This window comes from Acinonyx jubatus, chromosome A1 (assembly GCF_027475565.1).
Source record: "Acinonyx jubatus isolate Ajub_Pintada_27869175 chromosome A1, VMU_Ajub_asm_v1.0, whole genome shotgun sequence".
Lineage (NCBI taxonomy): Eukaryota > Metazoa > Chordata > Mammalia > Carnivora > Felidae > Acinonyx > Acinonyx jubatus.
In genome coordinates this window covers 123,214,219-123,237,105 of record NC_069380.1, presented here as the reverse complement: position 1 = coordinate 123,237,105, position 22,887 = coordinate 123,214,219, and the positions used below count along the sequence as shown (strand labels likewise).

At 41.2% G+C, this 22,887-nt stretch overlaps 1 long non-coding RNA gene and 1 other non-coding gene across 2 annotated transcripts in view; one reads left to right on the top strand and one right to left on the bottom strand.

The window, feature by feature from the left end:
- Positions 1-497: 497 nt before the first annotated feature.
- Positions 498-22,887, top strand: part of LOC128315673 (uncharacterized) — a 39,153-nt gene continuing 16,763 nt past the window's right edge. The window contains exons 1-2 of the long non-coding RNA XR_008298686.1: positions 498-2,712; positions 17,375-17,579. This is a non-coding gene — a long non-coding RNA (uncharacterized LOC128315673). The remainder of the gene's footprint in view (positions 2,713-17,374; positions 17,580-22,887) is intronic.
- On the bottom strand, positions 19,607-19,708 carry LOC113594883 (U6 spliceosomal RNA). The gene has a single exon (XR_003415362.1). It is a non-coding gene; the product is annotated as a U6 spliceosomal RNA (small nuclear RNA).

Sequence of the window (22,887 nt, the reverse complement as noted above, 5' to 3'; positions counted from 1 at the left end):
TCACATGTCTGTCATTAGATCTCAGGGCTGAGGGCAGACTGGAAGCAGGAGACAGAGAGAGCCATTTGGAGTAAAGGGCCAGGTCTGCAGTCCAATAAAGGCAGAGACAAGGGTTCTAGATGAGGCATTAGCCATGGATGGGGTTGGAAGGCTTAGAGCTCATTCTTTTCAGGGATTGTCCCATTGGGGGTGTGGGGACAGCCACAGTCAAAGATAGAGTCTGGGAGAGAAAGACTAGCTTTTCTCAATAGGTTCCAGTGAGAGCTTATTAAACAAGTGTTCAGGGAATGATTTAATTTTACAAAAAGACATCTGTCTTTGCAAAGATATTGATATCAAGAATAGATCATAAAACTTGTGACCTGGCAAATGCAGAGTCTCCTTCATCTGAAAATAGTCACCACAGTTCATATTCTTTTCTATATTGTCTAAAACTATAATATGAATAACCGGATCTCACGCAGGATTCTCAATTTATTCCTAGGTAAGAGGTCCTTTTCATTTACCTGAAGCACTATAGCAAACAATGCCTCATAGTGGATAGGTGGATATAAAAACCCCAAGAAGTTCATTTCAGGCCAAAGGTGACCACTGCTTGCTTCCCTCACATCTTTCTCTGCTGTGAACTCTACCAAAACCCCAAGATGTGGGAGATTGGGGGGGGGCAGGTAGGGAGGGTCCCTTTAGGCTCACTTTAGGAACTTTAGGTTCACTAGAAAGTAGTTCCTGGTAGGTCAGGAAAGCCTTACTTAGCAAGGGCTAATGAATTTAGGTCTCCAAAATGTCATAGAACATCAGGGATCTTTACTGCAACTTCTTTGTTCTTCTAAATCCAGAGACAGCTCTGTCCCTTGAAGGACAATGTTTATTGAAGAGTCAACTCAGAGACCTTGTGCCCTTAGGCGTGGAATACCTTATCCTCTCCAAAGCACTTCCCTACAAGCACTAAATTGGAGGAAATTCCTTCCAGAGCTCAAGCCCAGAAGGCTGACAATACTGTTAATGGTAGTATATTGACAAAGAAAAGTTTAGGAGATGGAATGTGGGGGTCCAGGATCCTCCCTGAAGGGCCCTCTGGAGTAGGGCCCCAGTGAACTGATGATAAATAGTGCCTCCTGCTGCAGGGCATACAAACAGCTAAAGATCTGACCCCCTCATGCCTTTATTTCCCTGTGGGAGTTGTGTACAATTTGGAAAGTAGATCAAGGGCATCCTGGCTCCCAGCTGACCACCCCACTTGCAGCCTGGACGTCTAGAGGCCTGGAGACCCCCCACCATAGGCCAGCAAGCAGAGGTCCCCAAGTTCACAGGGCTAGTTCCACTTCCCCTGGGTTTCTGCTCTCTGGGGGACTGCCCTTTCCAGAACTTTTCCTCTGTAGGCAGCTCTTTCCAAGGCTCTCAAGACTCCAAACCAAATTGTTTGGGGAGTGAAAAAGTGAAAGGACACATCTTAGAGCAGCAGGGACCAGCTGCTGGGTCAACTCTCCCCAAAACAGAACTTCCTGGGAGTGCCTGGAGCATTGTCTTTTAAAGCAATTGTCTTTTAAAAAATAACACACACAAAAAATATTTTCACTTGAAAGAAGGGGAGAGAGAAAAAGGAAAGAAATTAATTACTAAGGTTCTCCGTCTCCAAGGAAGTTCAGGGGGAAATTTTAGGAACTTTGCGTCTGCTTTTTATTGTATTTACCCGGCCACCCTGCCAAGGGGAGGATGAGAACTCTTTGCGCCTGGTGCACCATTCAAAGCCCTGTGTGCTTAATAGAGTGACACAAATGTCTGTGTTTCTTTTTGCTTTTAACCAAAAGCTGTAGGGAGGGGCCATCCTACAGTTGGAGAGGGCTCTGCCAGTTGGTTCCCGTCCCCCTCACCGAACTCGTTCCCAGCCGGGGCCAAACCAGCCCCGGCCGGAAGGGCCTACGGGCCGCAGCCTGGCGGCGGAGGGGCCGGGTACAGGGGTGGGGGTGGGGACGCGGACGCCGTTCCTACCGCCCGGCTTGAGGAGACTCGGAGCCGAGCGGGGCTAGCGTGGGCTCTGCCGAATCACGCCGTGTGACTTCTTTTGCCAAAGGAAACTTTGGGAAGCAGGAGGTCGGCGAGTCCCTGCTTCCTCCCATCCCCACCCCCACCCCGCCGCTCTCCCTCCTCCCACCCCTCTCCCTCCTCGGCCAAGGGACAGCTTTGGCCGAGGTCAGCTGGCTGCCTTTGTGGCTGCTTCCCAGGAAGGAAGAAGCGTTGTCTGCAGATCAGTTTATCAGCTGGCTTTCCTGTGCCGGAGCGCCGCCGTTTTCCGGGGACGGCTGCCACCCCCGTGATTCCCAGCCTGGGCTGCGGGTGGTGCGTGAGAGCCAGATAAATAGGCCATTGTGAGGCCGCTCAGAATCCAGGTTTCTTATCAAATTATCCAGCAGCGAGAAAGAAATTCCGCCCCTGCTGCCTGTTATCTCAGCTTCTCTTTTCACTCTGCAATTACAGCCATTTCAGGTCCCTCTCCCTCCCCCCTCCCCAATTTTGAAGGGAATATTCAGAAAGCGATTTATTTGTGCAGCTTACAGTGTGAGCAGACTTCGGGGGCTTGTCTCCTAACAGTGCTTCCCCTAGGATTTTGGTTTCCAATCTTGAATTTGGCCTCTTTGGCTTTGATGTGTGATGTTTCTACTTGACACTCCCACTCAGGAACATCAGTCAACACGGACTGCAAATATCAGGGAGGTAATTCTGTGGGGCTTTAGATAGGGTGTGGTTTTGTGTGTGTGTGTGTGTGTGTGTGTGTGTGTGTGTGTGTGTGTGTGTGTGTTTAATCTTTTAACTGCTTTATGAACACTGAAGACTTGCAAGGGGAAAACACTAGCGGAAACTGACCATCTGATGGAGGCCAGGAGGCAGTGTGATGGTTCTGGGGAGAGATGACTTTGAGGTATTAATGTTGTCTGGTTTTTGTTTTTCTGCTGCAGCGGCTGGCCTACTGTGGAGGAGTTGTGCATACCTGGTGCTTGACTTGCTAAAGTAGCCATTAGAAGGCAGCGCTGGTTTTACAGCCTATGACCTGTGCAGTTGCACAGGACCCTTGCTCAGAAGGGGGCCCGTGCTTGGGTTACTGTTCTGCTGCTCCCATCTTGACATGTTTAATAATGAGAGGATTGTGCATTTTCATTTTGCACCTAGTTTGAATAAGTTCATAAATTCCGATTTGAGGGAATGGCCTGCCATTAGTTGATAAACTGCTGAGGTTGCTTCTCTTACTTTTCAAAATATCTACTGCATTTTTTCTGATGGATTAGACAATGTTCTACAAACTAAACTGGGAACCCTGGCATCACATCTGTAGTGAGCTCCAGCAGCCTATTGCCAGAACAAGAACAAGTATCCAGACAAAACTTGCTTCACTCTGTACATAGTCCTTCCTTTAGAAAGCTTAGGATGTTCACTCCTAAAAGATCTAGAGATTTCCATAGTAAGATGCTCATTTGTGCAGGTATCACCCTTCTTTCCTCATGCATTTGAAATTCCTAGCTTCCACATCTGTAAGTCACAGCAGGGTTGAAAATGGGCTCATTCCATCAAAAATCTTTCATGGATTTGGAGACTGTGTTTAACACTTTTAGCACCTAAACAACTCTTGGGAAATTACTCTGAATCTGCGACTTGGCATTCCTGACAGAAGAGAGAAAGTGAAAACAGCTCATAATAAATAAGCAAAGTGCTATTTTTTTAAAAAGAAATCATATGTGTAAGAAACAATTGTTTTGGCTAAATGAAACAAATATTCCCTTCCAAAGAGTATTCCTTCATTTGCTTACTTCTTCATTCATTAGTTCATGATTTTAATTTTCATTCACTCAACAATGATTCCATAAGACATGTACTAGAGAGATACTGTGATACAACAATGAAAGAAAGGAGGTTCAGAATAGTGGGGATATAAACAAGTGAACAAAGAGTACAATGACATGTTATAGATACTAAGATAGAAGTATCTGTTAAGATGCTTTAGGGCTAAAAGAGTTCATAGGATCAATTCTATTTGCTCATCACTCATGAGTTCCCTGGATATGACATTTTTTTTTTCCTTCATGAGCTTTAGTATTATTATTATTGTTAGTAGGTAACATAAAGTAATTGACACGTTCAGAGAGAAGAGCTAAAAGCATTTTATGGGCATTTTATCATTTGTCTTAAAATATGATCAATTAGGTTTGTTTAGAAACTCCATTTTATAGAAGCAACTTAGAGTGGGATATGATATGTGTGCTCAAGGTCACACAGTGCCTAAGAGGTAAAGTCACTTTTGATTCAGCTGTTCTCCTCCAAAGTGTGTCTTCTCCAGGAAAGCCACACTGCCTCCAGAATCATAGCTGCAGCACCATGTGTAATCATGGTTTGTACAAAGTATTGGAAAAATGGCTTCTACTGTTTCTCATGATTGTTTTTCTTTTCACCTAATAAACCGGAACTAGCATCTTCAAAAGGGAATGTTTTTTCCTCCCCTCACTAGTAGGATCAGGCTTATTTGCTTCAACAATTTTTGGATGCCATTGCTACACATGACTCCCACAAGACCAGAGTAAACCCCTAAAATGGGGGGGCTGGGTACAGAGTGGTTTGCCATGGCTTCCTGTAGGAGGAAATTTTGTGGGTATTTTTGTGCCTCCCAGGTAAGGGGTGAATTCTACTCCCTTGGATAATTATGTATTCCCATGTCCCCAACTCCTAAGCAATCAGTTTTAGCTTTTAATGCCACAAGTGCTGGAAGCCAGACTTTTGAGCTCATTCTCATAAACCCCTTTAGGCTAGTTAATACTAGTGGCTCCTTGTAATAAACCACTTGGGTTTGAAGTTTTAGAGGATCTTCCTGAGTGTTACACATAACACTGCAGTAAGGAGAGAATGGTGGAGGGTGGCAGTTTAGAGCCAGGATGGGGCTGGGGTGGCACAAAGCTGAAGTGGCCAGGATATGGTTGCAGAGCACTGGAGTGAGTGTTAGAAATAGAATTTAGGTTTTAGTTCTTTCTCTTTTGCAGGGCACTGCTACCTGGAAACCTGAAACTGGATTAGCTTGGGGCAAAACAAAGCAAAATTGACATCTTCTTGAGGAAGGTTTTTTTGTTTTGTTTGTTTGTTTGTTTTTCTGTCCTGGAATCTAGAGACAGACTTCTTTGACTGGGTGCTAAGTGTTTTCAATGGGGAGAGGCCCTGTATGGCCAAATTCAGTTCCTCCCACTCTGAAATAGTCCCTTGCTCTGACCTTGACCTGAATCTTTAACAAAGCTGTGAAATGAAAGGCAAGACTAGGAAAGACCAGCAAACAGAGAAAGAAAAGAATCATTCATTGCAACATTGTGAAGAGCTCAGGTGTCTGATTACCATGCTCTCCATTGTTGCTTGGGCCACACAGCACACGGAAGGAGCAATCTTGGTTGGAGTTAAAAAAATATATGTATTATTATTATTTGAGTAGAAAACATAACTAGTCATTCTGATGGAATCTGATAATGTTTTTCATCCTACAGTTCTGATGAATATTAACCTCTAGTGATTAAGTGGAAAAGTCAGATTTGGAGAGATCAGAAACACAGTAAGTTGTATAAATAAAACCTCTATATGTATAAAAACAACTGTTTTGGAAACAATATGACAGCCTTCTACTACCTGTCTTAGATGGTTAGGTCACCAAGGAAATTATCGAGTGCATCTTTGTTCCTTTATTCATTCACTGTCAGGCAGTTAATAGCTGTGGTACTTTCTGTGCTAAGCACACAGAAGACACAAGCTCATGTGTCCTCAGAGAGCTTATGATGTCCAGAAAAGGTCAAAAACAAAAAGCACATGAACTTGAGGCTCAGACATGTCAGAGGCTACATGAAGGACTGATGGGGCTGGAAGCATAGGGAACTTTCTCGCTGAGCTTCTTTGCTTTGGGGGAAGAGAGCCAACAAGAGTAAGGTTTGTGCTCAGTACTTAGGGGTTGCTGGGAGTGAAGGAGTTATAAAAAGATCAAGCCAGTGTCTGTTTTCCAGGCTCACCACATGTGATGGGTATTTGTCCTATGGAGAGAAGGCTCTCTAGCTTCTAGGAAATATGGAAGGGAGCCCTTTTCTGCATTTATGCCCAATTCACAGTCAGGCTTTGATCCCTGGGAAGAGTAGCCTCTCCATTAGGAAGAGTCACAGCCTGGGGAACATTTCCTAGGTGATGGCCCCCAGGTCATGGATCTTAGCATTGTCCATGGGACTGGGTAGCAACAGTGGAGGCAGTGGAGAACTTCAGAAGAGCCCACCTGAAGGAGGTCTATAGCAGGAGAACAGCGAACCTTCATGAGGCACTGTTGGCTGACTCCGTGTTGGGTGACACTTGGAGGTGAGCTGAAACATGGGACAAAGAGCCATTAGTTCGGATACTTGCAGTGAGAATAGTTTCACTGTACCCACAGGCTGGTGCAGCCCAGTAGAGGATTGTATACAGACTTGATTTCAAGGCAGTGTGAGAGAAACCACCACAGTGGTCTTTGCAGACACCCTTTCAATTCAAAGGGTTTATCATGTTATGAAACAAAACTATGGAAAGTCAGGGAAGAATTTATTCAAGTGTTGTATCAGACATCGATTTAATTATGGAGCTCTCTGCATCCTCTCCAGTTTATGTACATCCTTTGGCCTCACCTGAGGCTAGTTCTAGAGTCATATATTTTATCAAAATTAAAAAACAAAAGAATAAGTAATATTCTTTGATTATGAACAGTATACCATAAATTGACATTAAACCAAAATAACAGTACTGTCATAGAACTTTTAAAAACTGTTTCAAGTCTTTATGTGGGTAATTGTAAACATAGATCTTACTAGTTTTCTTGAATATTAATTTATTACTCTGAAGTTATGTACAGAGCTTTTTAGATTAGTAACATGACAATGTAAATGTACTTAACACTTTCTGAGATGTACAATTAATGGATAAGATAGTAAATTTTATGTTATGTATATTTTACCACAATTAAAAAGGAAGGTTAATAAAAAAAAAAATTCCAGGCTCAGAAGTTTCAGAACTGTAGAGTCATGGAGAGAAAAAAACCTAAATGTACTTGAGTAGTCTGTATTGTTAGTATATGCTTTTTAGGAAGCCACACATATTTCTTTGTCCCTGCCCTTTATTACGTGATAAAACACATTTACAGATTCCATATTTGTCATGGAGGATTAGAAAGGTGCTTTGTTATCCTATATCAATGTGGTGGACGCTGCTGGTGGCCAGTGGTATCCAAGGTCTCCTCTTCTTGGATTTCCCATTCATGGCACTTCTTAATCCTGTATATCAGGGCAAAAGACAGGGCTGGGAGATTAGACTAGTTCTCATCAGAGTGAATGTGCCTCCCTGAAGACCAGGCATTATTTCCACGAGCTCTTTTTGCTTCTCTGCTTTGCAAATGGAGGTGAGTCCAAAGGCTCAGAGGAAGGTGCAACTCTAAAAAGGAATGAGTCTGGATCCCTAAGTGACTGTGTGGAACTTCACTGCAATCTTGCATGAGACTGTGACAGAAATGAGAATAAACTTGTTGCATTAAGCCACTGGCATTTTACTCTTGTTAAGCATCTAGCCTACTCCGAGTAACACAACCATAAAAGGTAGTACAGAGACAGGATGTATAGTACTGTACCTGTAAGCTAAGGAAAGGTCAGACAGGCAAGGGAAATGGAAATTACATGTCTAATGATTCCCAGGTGTAAGCATTTCATGTTGCTCATTAATCATGTGGCAAATATGTTTAAATAAACATAGACAAGCTATTCCTGTTCAACAAATATCTCAAGGGAAAGGGATTTTGTTGAAGCTTGGATCAGAATGTTAATGCCTCCCTTTGGGCCCAGCACAGCAGTTGCAGCAGGAATCAGAAAGAAAGACTTCTCTGGAGAGGATGAAAAGGCACCTCAAGGGGAGAGTCAGGAGCAGCCAGGACAAGAGTTCCATTCAGAATTCTTGTTCCCCCAGGTTTTGGAGACTTGAGTTTTTTTTTTTCCCTAAAATGATGCTCAGTGCTAACACCAGACAAAGGAAATTAAGGCACCCTGATGTATAGGAGTTTCCCAAACAGTGTTCATCCAGTCCTGCTCCTGGTCCCATCCCACCTTTGGTTCTAAGTTGTTCTCATGGACAATGTGTTGAAGACTGGATCTTGCCTGTTGAGCCTGGCTGTGCAGCCCAAGACAAATCATCACCCCTGCAACTTGGAAGAAAGTCTTTAGTTTTGGCCCCAGTATGGAGCTTTGCTCAGTGGTACTGTCAACCAGTTTGTACTTCCCAAAGTAGAATGACTTCTCAGCTTCATACCTGTAGTTCTTGGAGATTAGTAGCATTCGTTAAATGAGTTCATATTCACTTAGAATAAAATCTATACCATGCTCTCCAGGATTCTGCATGATCTGGCCTCTGTCCTTCTTACTATAACATCTTGGGCTGCCTTGCCCCCTTATTCACCATAGGTACCCTGATTTTTTAGTTCCTGAAATATGCAAGCTCTTTCTCAGGGCCATTTAGCATGCTGTTTCCTGTACCTAGAAATGCTCTCCTCCCAGCTCTTGCTATTCTTAGTTCCTTCCGTTCCTTAGATCTCAGCCTTGAAGACTCTTCCACAGAGAGTCCTATTCCAACCCACCCACCTAAGCAGATCATCTCTTGCCTGCCTCAAACCCTCTCAAACCCTCTCAAATTCTAGCCATTGTGACAGAAATAGACCTGTTCAGCTGTCACCTGACAGCTTCAGCTGCACTTGACTTCTTTCAGTTTCTGCTCCAGGATTTCAGAGACTCCAGGGTTTTTCTGATGCTGCACTAGGAGCTTTGCAGCTTAGCCTGGGAATGGGAGGAAGTTGAAAACCCAAAACCAATAGAAACTGATGGGCCAGTGCTTCTCTCTTCTGCCCGTTAGGTGGACAGTTTTGAGGAGCATTCTACACAATTCCTCATTGTCTGTACAGGATCATTGAACCACAGCAGTGACCAACTTGAGACTCTACCCTAGTTTCAGCTTTTCTTCTCTCCTTCTTTCCCTTTCCTTTTCCCTTTCCTTCTTTCTGCTTCTGTTCCCTGGGGTCACTTCCCAAAATAAGCTACCTGCATACAATCCCTGGCCAAGTTTTCCATGGAGAAGTTAGGTGAAGAAAGCCCTCTCCTTCATTTAATATCTTAGGGTTTTAGTTTTTCTCATAGCACTTATTACAACTTACATTAATTTTATTTATTTATACAATTATTTTTTTCTTCTATGCAATCCTAATTCTATACAATTAGAATATAAACTCCGAAGGGCATGAACCTGGGCATTTTCAACTACTGTTGTTCCTCAGCAACTAGTGTGAATCGCTTGGCACAGACACACCATCACTAAATGTATATAAATGAACACATCTCTAAAATGCTACATTTTAAGAATGATGCTTGTATTCTAAGCATTGAGCGACAGTATAGCATACTGGTTGAGAGCATACAATCTGAAGTCAGACTTTCTTGGTCACTTCCTGACTGTGCCATTTAAGTACCTCAGTGGCCTCAAGTCAGTTATCAAATCAGGCTGGACATCCCAGTTTGTAAAATTGGATTAATAATAGTACCTAAAACATGGGTTTGTTATGATGCTCAAATCAGTTACATATAAAGCACTCAGTACAGTGCCTGGCACATAATAACCACCAAATATACTTTATTCCTTTAATCTTCCCCTTTTTATAGTCATTGAATAAAATTCAGACTTCCACAGATGTAGTATCCATTCTATATCTTTCATATTTGTTAGTCCTCTGGCTTAATTTTCCAAGTATGCCTGAGTTGAATAATATCAGTCTAATGACCCCTAGCTGAGAATCAGAGGATTTAAGGGTGTGGTACTGTAAATATTACATGTCTTTGATTCCCCCCTAAGAAGTGCTTTGAGAACATACTTAGATTAATCAAAAGTAGACAAAGACCTGGGGCACCTGGGTGGATCAGTCCGTGGGGTATCTGACTGTTGATTTCGGCTCAGGTCATGGTCTCATGGTTCGCGGGTTCAGGCCCCATGTTGGGCTCTGTGCTGACAGTGTGGAGCCTGCTGAGGATTCTCTATCTGCCCCTCTCCTACTCACACTTTCTCTCTTCCAAAATAAATAAGCAGCAACAACAACAACAACAACAAAAAGACAAAGACCAGTGCTAATGTGCAATATGTCAGTTTCCTCTGTTTCTTGTCTTTTTAGGGCTTACTTCCATGTGATTATATTTTAAAGTTGTAGGCTAGAACCACAGCTGAAAAAGCTGATCATGATCATATTTCCCTAAATGTTTTGTGAAATTATAATAATTTTTAAATAATCATTTAAAGCAATGATTAAATGTTACATTGAGAAATGCTGCTGGAATGAGGGTTGGAATAGATGACATTAGTGATATGAATATGTACTATGGGCTGTTTACTCTCCTCTTCCCCTCCCTTTCTGGCCCATCAGGAGCAAGGCTCTTCTCTTCCAGGTAGAAAGAACTCATGTTCCATAATATTGGCATTGTGTGGGTCACTCTGATAAGACAGTTTGTGCCTACTTAGGGGCTGGAAAATGTCAGTGCCTTGGTTCTACAGCAAAACCTAGAAAGCATTCTGCTTGGTCACCAGCCTCCCTTCAGGTGGCTGTAAGAAAGAAGTCAGAGATGGTGGGTTTCAGTGCTGAAAACTTCAATCCAAGACAAAGAGACTGTGTGTCAGCATGTGGGAGGGTGGCAGAGAGGTAGATGCCTGGATGTTGCTCTTGGGCTGTGGAAGGGAAGCAGTGCTGGACCTCTCCTGTCATGTTACTTCAGCTTCCCAACTTGCAAAGAAGAGCATGCCCCACTCCTCTGACTTCGCTTTTAACTTCCTTTTCTTACTGATCCCAGCCTGCAAGGAAGACAGGTGGCTAGGCCCTGGGTCAGGGTTGGGTAAGGCAAGTGGCCAAGCAGAATGGCTAGGAAATAAGATGATGGTAGAGAGAGAGGGATTATGACTCAGGAGTTTCCCTCTGAGGTGGTGCTACAGTGTGCCGTCATAACATAAGAGTAGTAGAATAGGGAGGCAAGAAGGTGTGGTGAAATGTTGAAGAGAGGAGATCTGGGCCCTGATTCTGCTGCTGGCTAGTTTCGTGATCTTCTCTTTGAGCCTATTTCCTGAAGAATGGACAAATGATTTTCTAACTTGGGCAGTTGGTGATTTTCCATCAGCAGATTTTTAGCCCTTCACTTTGTGTAGTCTGATTCTACCTACATCTCACATTTAGGTGGTCTTGACCTTACAAAAGTCAGCAGGAAGCTTAGGTGGTGGCTTTTGCAACAGGGATCTGATTTTAAATGCTATTATTTTTCAAGCACATTAAACTAGTTCTTGAAGTCTATTTTTTAGTTGTTGTTGTTGTTGTTTTTTTTAATCTAGAAGACTATGCTTCAGAGTTGCATTTAGCCTATGGCATGGTGTGCAGTGTGGATGGCTGAGCTCCATAAAAATGATAAGATATCCTGAAATTATATATGTGTGTACGAATGCATATGTGTGTGTGTATGTGTATGTATACATATTCATGTGTGTATGTGATTGGGTTTAAATAGCATATCACTTTTTCAAAAGTTCCTTTATGGCATTCCGTGTGATTTCAACACAATTTTGTTATATTCTATTTTATCTCCATTATTTTCTTGCCTCATTGCCATTCCTGTCCATATTGCTGTGCAAAGCAGAATTTTAAGAACACCTCAAGGTGTTTTTAAATTAAGAGTAAACAGCTCTAGCCGACACCTCCAGCATGGCACAGTGACAGAAGCCAACACAAACAGGGAGTGGGAGGTGTGCTGACAGCTCTGAGCACTGAGACCTCAGGACTGGTTTGGTGAGGCAGACCCAGAATCAAGCAGTGACTTGTGGAGGAGCCAAAGAGGATGCAGTCATGTTGTCTCTTGTTCCAGCTCCCTGTACAAGGAAAGGAAATTCTAGAAGGGGCTGAGCCCTTCTTTTAGTCAAAGCAAGAGAAGATACATGCACAACTTGGGTGGGAAGGCAAGTCTACAGATGCTAACGCAGCACCTCCTATATAAGGTCTTAGTGTTGTGGCAGGACTTGTTCCACATATCTTCTTTTGTGTTTAGTGTCTGGAAGCAGTAACTAAAGCTCCAACATTATCCTGCGTATTAATTAGGATATAGGTTGGGTCATTGTAATGACAAGATTCCCAAATACAGTGGCTTCAATAAGAGAATACTGTTTCTCTCTTACACGGAAGCTCAGGTATCCTGTCCAGAGTTGGCTGGTAAATAATCATGTTGGTGACCCTTCTCATGTAAAGCACCTTGCTCCCCTAAATGTTCTTCAGTTATCCTATTTAAAAATGAAGCTACTCCATAGCCATACAATAAGTCTCAAACATCTAAGAGAGTTTGTAGAAAAACAAAGGAAGTAGAGAAGATCAAGCATGCATCTCAGTGGGTGTTTGCAGTGGCGCCTAGAGGTTACATGGAGCCTTTACCACATGGTTTATAATATTTCCTCTGCCACTTGCTAGCCTGTGGGCTTGGGCAGGTTACTTAACCTCTTTGTGCCTATTTTGTACAAAGATGATAATAGTACCTCCCTTGTCGGCTTGTTGTAGGCTTACATGTATGACTGAGTTAATACATGCAAAGTGCTTAGAATAGCATCTGGACAATAACTTAACCCAATAGCAGACACTGTTGATTCCTTACCCATATTCATTGGTACTCACCTTCACCATTTTGTAAACTCCAGATGCTTTTATACTGTAAGAATTTGTGACTCTCCTTCCAGGCTCCCTCTGGCCTCTGGGGGTATGCTCTACTGCATGCAGGACAAACTGTATGTGCTGAGAAGTTAAAAGATAGCAAGTAGCCTGCAACCAGGAGGTTGAACAGTCCTCAACATCTTTCTTATTCCTTGAGTGAGACAATGCTAAGGCATTTTCTACATCAACCTGCAGAGATCCCCAGGACAACTGAACCCTGACTGTTCACATTAGCAACCTGCTTTTTGGCATATTCATATTGCTTCCTTGCTTTCCATGGTTCATTTCCATACCCTCCTGATCTTCCATCTTCCTGGCATCACCATCCAAATTAACTACCTGTATTCATCATTAGCCTTTGGGAAACCTCAGCTAAGGTAATTTTCACTTACTATACACTTTTGCCCAACTGCGATGATCTTAGGATGAACTGTGATCCTGGCAGCCCTAACCCTTCCCTTTTCATACACCTCTGGTGTCCCTCTTCTCACTTTAACAGTTACATCTGCACCAGGATGAGACAAATGCAGACACCTCTACCTCTCAACACCCCCTCTCCCCTTGTCCCACACTGACGTATATAGAGTCCCATGAAAACCAGGCCACAAAGGAAATGGAATGTTGTGGCAGAGAATATTCAGTATCTTTGGAGGCTGGTTGCTCTGCCTTACTTCCTTCAGGCTTGTTCTGATTTCTCTTGGGGTCTGCACACATGGCATATTGCTTAGATCTGTGCCTGGGTTATGATTACACATTAAATCTGAGACATGGGGTGGACCCAGGTACACAGCTCTACATCCTGTTGTGATGGATAAGCATTCTCTTTCCATTTCCTCCCTGGGGCAGAGAGAGGATGGAAGTGTTTTTCATGAAGACAGGAAATATCTTCACTACTGCTTTGTGAACTAGATAGAATGATCTTTAAAAAGCAGGTCCATTGGAGTGAGGAGAGACGATATGTGGGCTGGATTTTCGACTGAATGATTAAACAATAGTGATCTCTGTGGCCACACCCTGCTATTTTACACAAGGTGATGGTGGGTGGGGGGACAACCTGGCAAGATAAAAATCAGTGTTTACCACTTTAAAATGTACTATCATTTCACTGTTACATTTATGCAAGACCAAGTTCCAAGGAGCCCAAAAATAATTCAGGTAATCCTCATTCTGCAGAATTCTAATATGTGTGAATTTCAGTCACTATGATTTCCTTAGTTTAGTTAAAGGAAAGCAGTCCCCTCCAACAACACAGTTAAAATTTCAGTTATTATGGCGAATGAACTGTGACTACTGGCATAGAGGATGAACTTTGCTGCTGTCAGTACACAAATCATTTCTGAAATATGTGCATCATGATTAGTTATTTACCAGTCATGTTACTTCTTTCAGAACTCAGTTGACAATTGGTCACTGGGCATCTGTTATTCAGTTTACCCACAGACAGCAAAGTGTGTAGTTGTGTTGCCTCTTTGTCTTCGGTTATAACTCATGTGACAATTTACAGGATTATCAGTGGAATGAATTGTCCAACAAAAATGGAAGAGGAAAAAGAAACAAAAAATAATAACATAGAAATTAAAATTCAAATTGAATGTAAATGGAGTTTAGGAAATACACCTGAGCCTAGGAAGGTTGACACTGGAGCCATTTTAGAGATTTAAGATAAGCAACAAAAGGAACTTAGTGACAATGAACTTATCACCGTAAACAAGGGAATTACAAAAAGATGAAGATGTCCCAGGGGAAATGATGCCAGCCCCCCTCCGACCAAAATATGTGTATGTATATATATGTATACATATATATATACATATACATACACACACACACACACACACACACACACACACACATATATATCACACTAAAGACACTTACATATCTCACTGCCTGGAAAGTGCAAAGGATAAAATGGTGAAGCTGATCCAAATTTAGTAAGGACACTAACAATTTACCAAGGCATGGAAAAGATACTTGCTCTGTATTATAAATTATATGAAAGAAGGCAGGTGCTGCTCTAATTATTCTAGGTAAGTTTTTACAAAGAAATAAAACACTTCAATTCTCAATATTTCTAATCAGCTTTTCTTCATTTCCCTATACATTTATAACTGACAGTGAGAGTGTTTTTAATATTTTAACAAAAATTTCTAAAGGTCATGGACCAATTGTAATTTCCCCAGTGATTATTAAAATCATTTTGCAGTTTCAGCCTGCACATCATTTTTACAATGTTGTGCTACAGTGCAAGGACTGCCTGTACTTGAGGTTTTATCTTATTATTAGGAACATGAAAACACATGGGCTTTGGATCCTGTGTGCCTGGGTTCACATCCTTACTCTAACACTGAACTCCTTGCTGTCCACTGCTTGTCAAGTACACCAACTTGAGATTCAGTGTTCATATGTAAAGAACAGAAATAATAATATTTACCACATGGAGTTCTTGAGGCCCTGGATGAGAAGGCCTCTAGAAACCCACTTGACATTCAGGAAGCACTAAAAAAAGAAGCTCCATGAAAGTGGAGACCCTGTCTCTTTTCTTTGTTGTAGTATCCCTGGCATTTAGAGCAAAGCCTGACTTAAAGTAGTTGCTCAATAAATTATTTGTTGAATAAAAGAATGAAGAGTCACATTTAGCATTCAAAAAATGTTAGTGACTTGATTGTCTTCCTGTTTTGCTTACTTCTTGGATGCTGTACAGCTTCAGAGAGTTGAAGACATCATGGGATCCAGTTCTACTGAGAAGCCAGTTGGTTTATCATTGACCTGTAATATTGTCCATCTCTTACAGTCATGCCTTGTTGGTCCCTGCCCATTTGGTTGAGGCAGCAGGGCCACTCAGCAAGGTTAGCATTTTTCATATAAGTAGGGAACTCATAGAAATCTGGAGGAAACACATTAAGACTTCAAAAATGGGAGAAGAAAAGAATAATTGATTTGCAAATAAAAATATTTGGAAAAATTCAGCCTCACTAGTAACCAAGGAAATACAAATCAAAACCAGAAAGTTGTTTTCTTTGTGATCACATTGTCACAGACTTCCAGAGTGATGGAGACAGACTAGTAAGAGTGAGGTGGCGCAGACCTTTTCTCAACTGTTTTTTGCTTGTGAGCTTTGCTATCATCCTTTTGGAAAGCAGTTAGAACACAAGCATCATTAGCCTTTGACTTAGTAATTTTACTTCTGGAAATTGATCTTGAGAATTCAATACAGATGAAGCTTTAGTGTGAAGATTTTCATCACAGTGTTATTTTTAGAAGTGGAGATGGGAAACTACATATATGTCTGAAAATAGGGATTGTTTAGGTGGAAGATGGAATAAGCACTTTCTATTAGGTAGTGCATGTCTATAAAGAGTTTGTGCATAAAGAGTACATGTCTATAAATGTGGTAGAACATTGTATAAAATATATTTTTAATTACATCTAAAATCCAAGTACTGATGCCTTAATGCCACTCTTGAAAGAAAATACTCCAAATGTGAATAATTACCATTTGTTATGGCTCCACCATATTCCAGGGGCTTTGAATATTTTATCTCTAATTGTCACAACAATCCTGCATGGTAGATATTATTATGCCAATTTTACAGATGAGAAAATGAGGCTGAGAGACCCAGGTAGCTTTTCTCAAGCACCAGCTAATTATGTATATGTGCCTGACATTAAAACCTGCACTTTCCTGCCAAACAGGCTCTTTTCCTTGTTTGGTTGAAGTTTGTTCTTTTCTGTTTTGTTTTTTTAATTATGAAAACAATTTTCTAAAATTTTCTAAGTTTTTGTGTTTATTTAGAAACATAGACCATAACCATAAACCTGGTGAAAAGAAAACAGTGCAACCATTATAAGTTGTTTACTCACTCTGAACCTCAGTTTCTATCAAGTAAATAAGCCCTATCCCCACTCACTTTGTAGGGTTCTATACTGAAATTCATGTGAGATAGCAGACAACATGTATCAAACCTTTTGAAGTTATAAAAGGAAAAATGCTCAAGTCTTAAGTGTTCTTATTCTAACTTCTTAAATAAAAAATTTGATTTACTTTAGTTATGTATTAACTATCACTATTACTTTAAATAATACAAGAGCTAAAAACCTTCAATAGAATGAGTGCTTTCTCAGTCACAGATTTTAATGTCTATCTCAGTTAAGAAATGGGAGGGTCATTGTTTTTGCACAGTTGATATGGAAAATGAAGCACATGTCCAGCATTCTTTGGGAAAGGAAGTAGAAAGCTTCCCTATCAGATGTTTTGGAAAGAAGGTAGCTGTGGAATAGGCTGGGAGTGCCAGTCCGGAGCTTTCCAAAAACATTTTCATTGATTCTTGTTGAATATTCATGGACTTGAAACTTTCTGCCTCTGATTGTCCATTCTCTGAGTCTGGCACACTGCAGCCAGTGGTTTTCTGGTTGTTTTCCTGAGGGTTTCTTGGTGGTGTTTTTGCTGAACATTGCATTGTGTGAGTGAGTGAGTGAGTGAGTGAGTGAGTGAGTGAGTGAGTGAGAGGTGTGTGGGTATGTTAAAGCACAGCCAGATCCTGGGCATTTATAGAGCATTGCCTTCAGGGACTGTTTATTCTGGACTCTCTCCAGGATGCCAGACTCGTTCTAGATGATTCGTTCTGACAAAAGGACAAGGCTTGGCTCATCCTCAAAGATTATTCAGATTATGCACCTTGCCAGTTTATTTGTGTTTTGCCCCAGAGGGCATCCTGCAAGCCCCCGGAAAAACTTAAGAGATGTGAACATCTTGCTCTTTCTGCACCCAAAGAGAGCCTCCTGATCAGCTTCCAGGGAAGTAAGTAGAAATGTTTGGCTGGGGCAGCTACAGCTTGACTTTCCCACAAAGTTCAAAAGGTTATTTAGTCAGTGACTCCCTCCTGCCACCTGCTTGTGTGCAGCTACAATTTTAACTGCAGGATTGCCTGCCTCCCAGATCATTTAAGGAAGGTGACTTCAGAGTGCAGTGCTATGTGGGGAACTTGCTAAAAAGAAGTGATTTTTTTTTCTTCTTCTTTAAGAGAGAGGGACAGAATGTGGCATGGAGTCAAAACATCAATTAAATATACAATTGGCTCCATTTACATGATAAGCTTTGAGTCCAGCCTTAGACACTGAATAGTAGCTTTCTCCCCGCACAGGATGCAACCATAAAGTGGGGTGCTTCAGGCTGGCTGGAGACTGCTCAGGCCCTTCTCTCTCAGCTGTAATAACATTCACTGTGATGTACATCCCACCAACAGCATTCAGCCTTGGAGGAAGTTTAGTTTGGCTGATTTAAACTTAAAAAAAGGAAAAGAAAAGCTTTTTTTCCTTGTTTTTTCCTCAGGATTAGGCTGCAGTTTTGAATTTGTTGTTGTACTCCCTAGTACTTATTTATATGTGGAAAAATGCAGTCCCATGTGTTGATCACAACCTTTGGCAGACTCTGGTAAGATCACAGCTGAGGTGGGAGCTGATTGTAAATTGTTTCCATGAGTGTGTTGATTATTTTCTTATTGGACCCTTTTTTCTTTGTGTAGCACTTGGGTGTATGGTCAAGTGATAGGTTTTAAAAATTTACATAGAGAAGACAATTTTCAGAGAAACTAGAAAAACAATATGTAACAATAAAGGAATGGGTGTGTTCCAGAATAGCAAAAGTTTGCAAACTTTTTGTGACAGGGCCTGGTAGTGTAATTTTAGGCTTGTGGGCCATTCGAGCTCCATCACAACTACTCAACTTTATTATTGTAGTGCAAAAGACAACAGTGGTCTATGGATTAGACTGTGATCCAATAAAACTTTATTTACAAAGTCAGGCAGTTGTTTGCAGACCCACCATAATTATGGTGTAATCTATCTGGTATGTTGCTTTCAGCTGAAAATAAGGAAAAACCTAACTAAAGGTAGCCTGAAAATCACATTAATCTCACGTTAGAAGATCATCTCGTGGGGCGCCTGGGTGGTTCAGTCGGTTGAGCATCTGACTACAGCTCAGGTCATGATCTCACTATTGGTGAGTTTGAGCCCCCTCATCGGACTCTCTGATGACATCGCGGAGCCTGGAGCCTGGAGCCTGCTTCCAATTCTGTGCCTCCTTCTCTCTGCCCCTCCCCCACTCATGCTCTGTCTCTCTTTCAAAAATAAATAAACATTGACAAAAAATTAAAAAAGATCCTCTTGCATAAGAAGAAATCTAATAGGAAAGTCCCAGGGCTGGTTAATTAAAGCAGTTTGATGATGTCATCAAAGGTCCAAGTTTTCTTCAGTCTTTCTGCTCTCCCACCTTTAGCTCATTGGCTTGTTCTCAGGCTGACCTGCCTCATAGTTACAAGATGGCTGCCATGGTTTTAATGTTACAGGTAGATGCAACAACATTCAGCAGAAAAATTAGACTCCTGCCCACCTCCCACCCCCCACATTTCTTTTTCTAAGAGCAATAAAATCTTTCCAAGAAGAGCCTTCTGTTTCATAGACTATGTCTTATTGACCAGGACTGGGACAGAACGTTTCAAGAAGGATTTGGACTAGGTGAATGTATTAGCTGTCTACAGCTCCTATGTGACATCAAACTCGGTGATATAAAACAATCAAAATTTCTTCGGTCACAGTTCTGGAGTCTAAAATCAGTATCACTGGGCTGAAATTTAGGTGTTGATAGGGTTGTGCTCCCTCTGGATATTCTAAGGGAGAATCCACTCCTTGCTTCTTCCATCTTCAGGGTGCTGCTAGTGTTTCTTGTCATGTGGCCACCTCAGTCCAGTCTTCAAACCTCTCTGCTCCATTTTTGTATCACCTCCTTTGTGTGCCCATGTGAAGTCTCCTTTTGCTTCTCTCCCTCTTTTAAATGTGGAGCTCTTCATGAATTTGTGTGTCATTCTTGTGCAGGACCATGCAGTTTTCTCTATAGTATTCCATTTTTAGGATGTGTATTGTGGAAGCTTCTCTCTTGTGATGACACTGATGATGGCAGTTAGGGCCACCCAGCTAATCCAGCAAGACCCTTAACTTAATCACATCTGGAAAGACCCATCTCCCAAATAAGGTGACATTTATAGGTCCAACCATTAGGATGTGATAGCTTTGGGGGGCATTGTTCACATTGCTCATTTCTGTTAGAGTAACAGAAAACTTTGACTGTCAAAGTAAAAAACTTTGACATTTTCTGAAAGAAAGCCATTAAATCAGTTACTGGCAAGAGAGAACTACTTTGACTGCTTTATATTAGTGAAGATTTACTTAAGCCAAATAAAGGAGGTGTGGACCAAAAATCATTGACTTCAGCCAGCAGGGAAAATCTGGAATAGGATGATTAGGTAGGCAAACAACAACTGCTGTAGCATTTGCATTTGGTGATTGTTGTGTTTAGCAAAAGCATATAGTAACTTAGGAAAATATTTTGTATAAAATAAGATAGGAAAAATTTTTTATCTATAGTGTGGTCACAAGTGAAATATTCTTGTCTATAAAAAAGATGAAGAGACAATAGAGACAATACACTAAAAAATTACTATTGGTTGAGGTGCCTGGCTGGCTCAGTTGGAAGAGCATGTGACTCTTGATCTCTGGGTGAGTTTGAAACCCACAGGTATAAAGATTACTAAAAATAAATAAATAAGATTTAAAAAATTACTAGTGGTTGTGTGGAGGTAATGGGAACATGAGTGATTGAGTTTTTTTCCTCTCCTTTTCTGTATTTTCTAAAATTTTAATAAAAATTATGTACATATTACTTAAATTAAAAAATATATTTTAAGAATAAATCAATAGCATTATATTGTTAGATTGTAATATTGGAGTTTAAAAAATTATTTCTGTTTATTTTGTATCCTTTCACTTAATTTCTCTCTCAGTTAACTGTATCATGAAATTATACAGAAAAGCCACAGATTCTGCCCAAAATTTTTGCTTTCAAAGAGACCCAAACTCCTCACATAGTCGCTAGTTATCTTTCTGAAACACAGGTTGTGACATACATGATGCTTCTCATCAAAAACATTTAATGTTTCTCTCTTACTTTAGAAAATCTTACCTTCCTCCCGTCTTTCTTTCTTTCTTTCTTTCTTTCTTTCTTTCTTTCTTTCTTTCTTTCTTTCTTTCTTTCTTTCTTTCTTTCTTTTTTTCTTTCTTTCTTTCTTTCTTTCTTTCTTTCTTTCTTTCTTTCTTTCTTTCTTTCTTTCTTTCTTTCTTTTCCTTCCTTCCTTCCTTCCTTCCTTCCTTCCTTCCTTCCTTCCTTCCATTCTTTTCTGGCTTTCAGAGTTCTCCACAACCTCATCCACATCCTTTTCAAAGTGTCCGGCACTGGACACCCACTACGTTCAGTCATGTGCCTCTTGCACCCATCTTTGCCCATTCCACAACCTTTAATGCTCTTCCTAAAGCTGATCTCTAACTCAGGATTCTCCATTTCTCCAGCTGGAAGGGCAGCATCAGTTTCACTTGGGAACTTACTAGAAATGCAAATTCTCAGGCCCCACCTCATATTTACTGAATCAGAAACTCTGGGGATGAGCCTATTTATTGATGCATGTTGTAACAAGCCTTCTAGGTAATTTTGATATGGGCTGGAGTTTGAAAGCCCAAGGGGTAGCTCTCTTTGTCCTACGTTCTTCATTATTGCATTCTTATATCTGTGGTGATCATCATTGACAGAATTAACCACCATATTATTCTTTCTAGAGAATTAGTTTGTAAATCAATTATACAAGCATGTATGGCCTTCCAAATGAATAACATACCTATAGTCTTATGATTTTCTTGCTGAATCAGTCATTTTTTCTTTTCTTTTTTTTTTTTTTTGAGGGGTGGAGGGATAGAGAGAGAGAGAGAGAGCGAGAGAGAGAGAGAATCTTAAGCAGGCTCCATGCCCAGTGGAGAACCCAAGGCAGAGCTTGAACCCACAAACCATGAGATCATGACCTGAACAAAAACCAAGAGTTGGACACCCAACCAACAGAGCCACCCAGGCACCCCTCTAAGTCATTTTTTTTTTCATTAGGTAAACTGTTTTTCTCCTGTTTGTATGTATTTTATCCATACAAGTCAATGAACCTGGGCAATAATGAACATTCCTTCTTAATGATCCTCTGGATCACTTATTCTAAAGTCATCAAATTCCTGCTTTTTTTTTGAGAGAGAGAGAGAGAGAGAGAGAGAGAGAGAGAGAATGAGTGATGGAGGGGCAGAGAGAGAAGTTGAGAGAGAATCCCCAAGCAGCCTCCAACTTCTCCATGCAGAGCCTGATATAGGGCTTGATCCCATGAACTCAGGTCAGATCATGACCTGAGCCCAGATCAAGAGTTGGATGCTTAACTGACTGAGCCACCCAGGAGACCCTAAAGTCATCAAATGCCTGCTCTGAGTCTGGCATTGTCTATGATTCAAAGCCATTCCTTCAGCTGTGGTCCACTGAATAGGCCTGGTAGCACATGACCTCTCTCTGTTTCTTCTTTCTTCCTGAGCTAAACCAAAAACATACACAGAAGAATCATAGCCTGTGTATCTGGAGGCCTAAGAGAGCTGTCCCGACCCTCCCCTGCAATTTCAATTGTAATTTTATAATCTTGGGTAGATCATCTTTCCTCAGAGTCTCAAATTAATCTTTGGTAGAAGTAGAGATGTTAAGATTTTATTCTTTTGGATACATAGACTCTGATGTACTGGAATTTATGTGATTCTATAAAGCTCTTTGGTGAGGGAGGACTCAGGTCCTTTTTTTTTTTTTTTTTTTTTGTCCACTAGCATCTGACAAAAGAGTATTTTGCCCTCTACTCAGCACCCAACCCCGTGCCTGGCACATAGTAAGGGCTTAATAAACAATTGTTGGATAAATGAAAGAAATAGTGGAAAGAACAATGGAAGGATGGAAGGATAGAAGGAGGAAAGAAAGAGAGAGCAGAAGGGAGAAAGAAAAGGAGTAGTGAAAGAAGGAAGGAGAGGGAGGAAGGTGTAGGGACGGAGCAGGGGAGATGGCAAAGTGTAGATCAGACATAGCTCCTGATATGGAGAAGTGCTTACCAGAAACAGGAGAATTGGAACTGTAATACCTAACCTGTGCTAGGGTGAGAGAGAAACAGAGAGAGAGAGAGACAGAGAGAGAGATGCTCTAACAGTAAATTAGCTAT